Here is a 7,803-nt window from a genome sequence, read left to right as displayed (position 1 = left end):
GAGCAATGCTTCAGTGCCAGCAGGGCATGGTGGGGATGGAGAGCCCAGAGAGAGGAGCAAGGTAATCCAGGCTGGCCTGATAAGAAGTTTAAGATAATATTAGTAATAAGAAGTTAATAAAATATCTATTTTTAGTACATGAGTACTCAGCCCCAAGAAAAGTGCTCCAGCAGAAGATGGAAATAAACGGGCAGCCAGTTTTCTCCTCCGAGCCAGCAACATGCGTCTGGGGCAGAGACCCACAGTTTGCTGCAAGCTTCAGGTCCCAGGGGTAGGTGAACTCCTGCCTTCCCACAGCCCCACTAACATCAATCTGGTTCTCCCTTTGCCCGTGAATTACGGAGTTAAAAGCTCAGTAAGAACACCCACTGTTTGTATTCTTTGTATTTGGATATTTTTATGGCCAGAGGCTGGAGCACAAAGCACTGAGCAAACAGACTCTCTGGGGAATTCGCTGTACCGGGGCAATAACCTCCGTGCTTTCCACCCTGCTAAACATCCCCACCTTCCGCGCGGGAAACAACCTGGGTCACTTTTCCCATTGAAATGAGTGTTTCTTTCTCTGTACTGAAATGATGATAAACGTAGGTTAACCCCACACAGCACAAAGCCATCTATAAACGTGTCAAATGGCCCGTCACGGAGGGAGGCGAAGGAACAATGCAAAGTGCCGCTGGAGGTGAGTTTATTGATTTATTGCTGCTCCTCGAAGAGGCTGATAAGCAGCTCGGTGCCAGCCTCTGGCAGGAGGAACTGGAAGCGTTACAGCTGGTGGTTGGAAGGTTGGAACCATCGTTGCTGTGCACACATAACGCAGGAACGAGAAAACCTCACGGATCTGTGCTGGAGGAATAAGTCACCAAGGGTTGACCTGTCTCAGTCATTTGAACTGGCTGGGAAACGCTCCCTGAGTCCCTCCTGATCTTACGCCAAGAGGAAGATACGCACCAATCATATCTTAATTTGCTGCAAAACCAAAGGTGATTTTTTTGTTTTAATTGCCTGCCCCAGTCAGCTCCAGGAGCAGCGGCTCCAGCGACTTCAGCTCGCCCTGGCAAAGCACAGCGAAACCAAAGGCTCCCGGACGCCGTGGGTCCGGGTCAGACCAACCCCAGCGGCACAACACGGGCAGGAGTTTTGGGTATAAATCCCCCAGCGGAGGAAGAGGGCAGGTGGGGAGTAACCAGCGATGGAAATAGTTCTGGAGAGCCCTCAGAGGGTTTTCTCAAGATCAGATGCTTGCAGGTGTTAGTGACCGACCCGCTCCTGCCTCACCAGTGCCTCTGCACCCGCGGAAAGGGGCTGGTGCCCATCCGGGGCTGTAATCTCTCCTGTTATCTCCAGCAGCACAGCTGATTAATTGGAGTTATTGAACCTGCAACAATTGAGGTGACCAAGTAAAAAGCAAAAGCCTGCGATGTGCGTAGGTATTTCCTGTTATTTCCCTGCCAAAAGGGTTTTCTAAATTGTGCTTTTCCCCCTGCAGCGAAGGGAGACCTTTATGAGCTCTCTCACCCTCTGGAGGGGGCTGAGCTCTGCCTCTTCCCCCGGTAGTTATTCCAATGAGTGCAGCAGCATTTTAATGGGATATTAGCTGGATGGTTCCTCCTTGGCCCTAAGCCCTGTATGGCTGTGCAAGGCACAAGACAGAGACTGAAAGACCTGTGCAGCTCAGCTAGGCTCTACCCCACTTCTCTTTATAGTCCTGCCAAGGTCTGTTCCCTCCAGCAGGTGTTTGCAACCAGGAAAAGCAAAACCCACGGGCAGCAACGCCGGTGTCCGAGGAAGGTGCAGGCGGGGGGAGCACGGTTTGGTGCTGATGGATTGAACCCTAAAAAGCAATGAGCAGGCTGAGGAGCAGCTCTGGCTTCGGGGCAGGCAGGATGCTGTAAGCTCCCAGCCTTTTTTCTCGCCCCGATGAGGCAGGCAGTCACCCGAGCCCCCATCCCCTGCTCTGTGGGCACACAAGGAGGTTTGGGGGTGCAGGGCGGGAGGCCAGCAGCACTGGGATATCGGGGAAACACGTCTGACCTGCCCGGGAGCTGGGAACAAAGTGCCACGTGGCTCTGCAAAAGCAAGACACCATTCAAAGCACAACTCAGAGGCAGCAGTGGGAAGGGATTGCCCAGCAGAGACACTCCCAACGAGCCTCCTCCCCAGCTGATGTTTTGACAAAACTCCAGTGAATATTTTTCTCTTGACTTTTATTCTTTTTCAGAAGCATTAAATAAGTTTCTGGGTATATGACACAGTCTCGATGCTCTCTTTGATTGCTACTCCATTCTATACATTTATATTTTCCTATATGTTTCAATGCAGTGGTAGAGATGTATGCTCTAAACAAGGTGGGGAGTATAAAGGTGGCTTCAGACTACTGCTTGCTCCATAGGTAGCATATCCAGCCAGGAAAATCCACTCAAATAGTCTGAGTGTCAAATGTAATCGCTAGCTGCCCACACCCACCCAAAAGCACGGCAAGAATTGTTTCTCTGCAAGGACAATGATGTGCTTGCATCATAGGAAAGAGCTTTGTAAACGCATTTTCTCCTAATTACAGTTATCACAGAGGCTGCCGATGAGTCAGTGCTCTGCTCAGCGCAAAACAATAACAGCAGAGGAGAAACCTCGACTAGTGCAAAGGGAAAAAATAAAACTCTCCTTGAAGAACTGAGGAGTAATGACAAATCAAAGAACAGTTTTTGGAGGTAACAGCAGCCATCCGAGAAGCTGAGCTTTCCCAGCGGTAACAAATTAAATCTGATGGCTTCCCTGATGAGGGAGGTAGAGACAATCTGTGCTGGAGATACCCAGAGTCCGAGTAAAGCACATCTAAACCTATGGAAGTCACAGCCACTGGTGTCATCGGTGCCACCATGCCCATGTCACCAGCCACGCGGACCGAGCGAGCATCTCCCCACAGCCCTGTGCCGGTCCTGGCCGAACCCCCAGAAACCTCCATCAGAGGGGACAGCCACCTCCAAACCATCGCCGGGGGAATCACCAGGGCTTCTCTGCAGCCACCTCACTGAATTAATTGTCCTGCTGGCCGCCCAGCCTGTGCTCTCCTGCCCTGCCATGCCTGGCTGCTTACCAGAGCCTGGCGCTGCAGGTGCATCCCTTCTGCCCATCACCCAGACCTGCTTCACCGACCCAAGCAGCCAAGCAGCTAGAGAACACTTCCTATTTCATCAACCTCCAACCGCCACCCAGACGGACTATAATTAGCCCTAATGAGTCTTCCTGAGTGGCTGTTTGCAGGGCAGCAGCCCTGTGTTTGGGCAGCCCTGTCTGACATCCCTCGGGTCTCCTCCTCCCAACGCAGCCCTGGGCGCTGGGTGGTCACAGCTTTGCTTCGAAGCATCTTGTGATTTCCCAGGGACCCAACTCCCACCAACCAGACAGGTCTCCAGCTTAGGGCAGGGTGGTTAAGATTGATTTTTAAGGATACCTGAGAGCCCCAAAGGACCGTCGCAGGATGGAGGGAGAGGCAGCAGCAGGGGGTATCTTTATTTTGTGCTTTCCTGCTGGAGGAATTTCTCCATAGATGCCACAGAGCAAACATTTATTCAACTCCATTTCTCTGGACTTGCCTCCTTCCTTTCCCCCTGTCTGCAGGTCTGGCTGTCTGCAGACACTGTGGGTCACTATTAAAATGGACTTTCTGGAGTCCAGGCTGTCCATTAGACCCCGGCTCAGAACCCCCTTCAAGGCACCAGTCTGGACCAGTCAGGTATTTTCAGGTGGTAAGAGAGCTGGGTTAGACAGCAAGACTACGAACAGTCTGTCCCAGCAACAGCTCTTGGCCAGAAGCCATCTCCGGGGGGGTGTTTGTGGGTGTTTTCCATAACTGGAATTGGAAGTGGGAGAAGAACCGGGAGCTGCAGCTCCTGACCGGCACCAGAGCCGTGCCACAGCCAAGGTGGGCACAGGGATCATCGGTGGAGCATCCCACCCCCCTGGGGCATCTCTATTTCAGGTATCTTTTGTAAAGAAAGACTAAAAATAGCTCTGTGGGAGATGCACGGAGGGTTCATCAGCTAGAGCCACCTCCCGTGCCCCAGCCCGCCTGCTTGTCACAGTGCCTGCAAGAACCCTGGGACGAGCAGGATGGGGACAAGCCCCTGGGGTGGTACTGAGCTCCTGGCCACGCTGGAGGGCCACCAGCCCTGAACCAAGGGCAGCCCAAGCCCAGGGCCACCTCCCAGGGAACATCCCCAGCATGGCAGCCAGTGCCTGCAGTCCCCCCGGTCCCCCTGCTGCAGCACCACAGCCTGGGGACGTTCTCCTCCTGCCCGTGAGCCATTCCCAGCCCCACGGGAGCATCCTCCTTCAAAAACCTTTTTTCCAGCGTACCTGCCTTTGGCTTTAATTTACAACAATCTCCAGCACAACCACAGCCTGACTGACGGGGAGCGAACACGGCAGCTGTGCAGACCCTCCTGTGCACAGAGATAATACCCAGGTAGTTATTTTTAACCTGGTTTGACAGTCCTCTCGCTCCTTTCTCTTTGTTTTTCTCTACAACAATTTCTCCTTCCCTTGAAAACCCAACACACTCACCAAGAGAGAGGGGTGCATCTTTTTCCCCCTCCTCGAGTTGATTTTGTCACGCTGCAAACCGGCTCCAAGCTGAAGATTTGTCGCTGTCAAAAGTCGCTTTGGGGTTTAGAGGAGGGTTGTTTTATTTTTGCAATCTACCAGCTACCAGCCAAGCAGAGCAGCTCAGAGGACACAGGCTTTTTTTCCCGGGAAAGCTGCTGGTTTCCTGGCAGCCTCCTGCACACAAGCTCCCGCCGCCGAGCCGCAGATGGCAACAAAGCGGTGTTCAGCACGCGCGGCCCCGCGGTGAGTCCCGCTCCTCCGTTCTTGCTATCGGCAAATGCAAAGATGAAATTAGATTTCGGCAGCTCCTATGAGCTGGAAATAGTTGTTAAATCCAGGTGGGAAAACAACAATAAAGTGCTCACGTGCTTTGCAGCCTGATCTAAGGGCAGATGTGGATCAGCCCGGAATGAAAGGTGTGTCTTGGTGACATTTTCCATGTGAAAGAAGTTCTCAGCAAGGGCATGATTAAAACCGGGGTGAGGAACTTGGACAATAAAATAAACACCCAACCACCAGAAAAACAAAACAAAACAAACAAACAAACAAAAAACCCTAAAGCTACAACATTGTGTTGACAAAAGATCAGGGCACAGAGCTCAGAGCCAACGTGACCATTGGCTCCGGGCAAGGAACGTGGTCAGGCGACTGGAGACCAGCTCGTGGCTCATGGTCCAACTCCTTTTATCTGTGGAGCTTAAAGAAACGGCTATAATAATCCCTTGTCTCGGGTGTGGCCAGAGGCTGGGAGATGCAGAGTGGTTTCAGGAGTCATTTGCTTCCCAGGATGTGCTGACTTTTCCATGTTGTGTTTCTCTCCTGGAGACATCATCCAAAATGTGATCCCCATGTCTACAGCCTGTGGCTTTGTGTGCAACCTTCAGATTTCTCTTCTCAGTGCTTCCATCTTCCCCCAGTTAAACCAGAGATGCTAAAACACATCTCCTGCCTGAGCAGTCCTGCTCTGGCACGTTGAGATCTCCATACAAAGCGCTATCTGAACATCCAGAGACGCTACACAAATGCGAGGGCTTTTTCAAGCCCCAAAGAGAAATCCCCAAGTGTTGCTCATGGAAGAGCAAGAAGTGATGGGTGATAACGGAGCCATCGGAAACCTGCAGAAAAGTTTGGGAAAGGCAGCCAGAGAGGCAGGATAAAACGTAGGGCAAGAACAGGGGAAGAGGAAGGAAAAGCCATCTGAAAAAAGGGGGGACAAAAGAAGAAGCAGCATGAACAAAGACAGAAAAATCAACCTGCCGAGATAACTTTTTATCTCTCCTTGTACTGACAGTGCAGACAGGTGTTGGAAGGCTGCCTGGCATGTCTTTTGTTGGAGCACGAAAGGATAACCCCTGCCACTTCCCCCGCTTGATGAAACCTTGCCTCCGTGGCAATAACTCATGGCTTGGAGATGTTGAGAGCTATTTATTTGCATATGCTGTTTGAAAACCACATTGACCTGAAACCATGCAAGGAGGTGTTTTACACAACTCGACCAACCTGCTCACATGATCTGGCAGATCGCTCCCCCCCTTCCTGCTCCCCCCTTCCCTCCACCCGGCCAGTTTACTTTAGACCATAAAGTCTCCATAAAGCTCCCCAAGCAAGGGCTGCAGCCACGGGTGTGCATCTGCACTGAACAACAGGGACGTGACCTCAGCTTCCGCAAGTGACTGCAATATAGATAACGATCTGATGGGAGCTACGGTTGTCCTGCTGCTCCTTTGCATTAACGGGATTCTTTCAACTACCAGCAGCAGTTAAGATGGTCAGAATCACTTCAAAATACATCTGTCCTGACCAACAGTGTCTTCATCAGCAGCCTCTTTTGTCTTGTAAAGTGTCACTGATGGTTTGAGTTTTTTGAAGACATTTGGGAAACTGGAGGCCTCTTACTGGCCAAATGTATTTAATTTTTCTAGAGGAAAAACATCTCAGTGGAAACTGCTTCATGAAAATTTGATGCATGGACCTTCCTCTCCCACCACTCCCATTTCACAAAGACTCAGGGAAAAGTTAGGAAGTGGGAGACAGAGAGAAGGAGTTTTCCTAACTGCTTTTGGGGGAAAGAATCTTAAAAATTTAAGCAACCTTAGTGCCAAAGATCTGCTCTTGAGACCTGCCCCCTCACTCTTGCGATGAGCATGGGTTGGATTAGACTTCCAGGTCTCTGACTGCAGGAAAAGTCTCCCCCGGGACAGCGGTTTAAAGTCAGCGATCAGCCTGCTGGAAGCAATAGATGATAAATCTCAACTTATCCAGCGTCCAACTGCTGCTGGACAGGGCAATTCCCCCCCTTGGCCACTGGGTCCTGTGCATTGGCATCGATGTCACCTGCCTCGTGGCTGTCCCTCCACTCTCCTGCTGGGGTTAGCCACCGGGTCACCCCGGCCACGAAGGTGGCAGGTCACCGCGGCGGCAGCCAGGCGTTGTCCCTCTGCGTGGCAGCGTTCAACCAACCAAAATTTCCAAAGCACAGGGGAAAGACGGTGGAGCCCAGGGACACCCAGTTTGGAAAAGCCTCTGACCGTCACTTCCAGCTGCCACACGGCACTTCTGAATCACCACCTCACCCCGCCCCAGAGGGGAAAAGCCGTGGGTGTGGAGGTCAGGGTGCTGGACGGAGGTCGGGGTGCTGGATGGATGTTAGGGCGCTGGATGGAGGTCGGGGTGCTGGATGGCTTTCCCAGGGTTGCCAGGAGGAGCAGCGCTGCCCCAGGGATCCCAGCTCAGCCCCTGGTTCACAGCCTCTGCTCCAAATGCGAGACCACCCTGCGTTTGCTTACGCCCCCAATTGTTGTAAGTGGGCAGCTTGGGCTTAATAGTGTTTTTAACTATTTTAATTACTTAACTTGATCAGTTCATGCTGCCCAGCTACTGTTCCCGACTTTATCTTCACCAATTCCTATCACCAGTACAAACATCCCCGCTGGAACACCTCGATAAGAACCTCATAGCGGCTTCCACGGCGTGTTTGAATAACTGACCGCAGGCCAGAAATAACCTCAGTGGACGTTTTTTCCCCGGTGTTTCACGGTAATTCCCTGTCTTCTCCCTTTACCGTCTTTGCTGGAGCCCGGCGGAGCGAGACAGCGGGGACCGCCCGGGACGATGCCACCGTGTCCCCCCATACCGTCCCCCTGCACGCCCGGGGGACAGCACCGGGGCCGGGGAGCGGCGGGGCAGCACCGGGAGCATCCC

This window comes from Pterocles gutturalis, unplaced genomic scaffold (genome assembly GCF_000699245.1).
Source record: "Pterocles gutturalis isolate BGI_N339 unplaced genomic scaffold, ASM69924v1 scaffold8653, whole genome shotgun sequence".
Classification (NCBI taxonomy): domain Eukaryota; kingdom Metazoa; phylum Chordata; class Aves; order Pterocliformes; family Pteroclidae; genus Pterocles; species Pterocles gutturalis.
The sequence above is the reverse complement of the archived record's forward strand: the minus strand, read 5'-3'. Positions refer to the sequence as shown.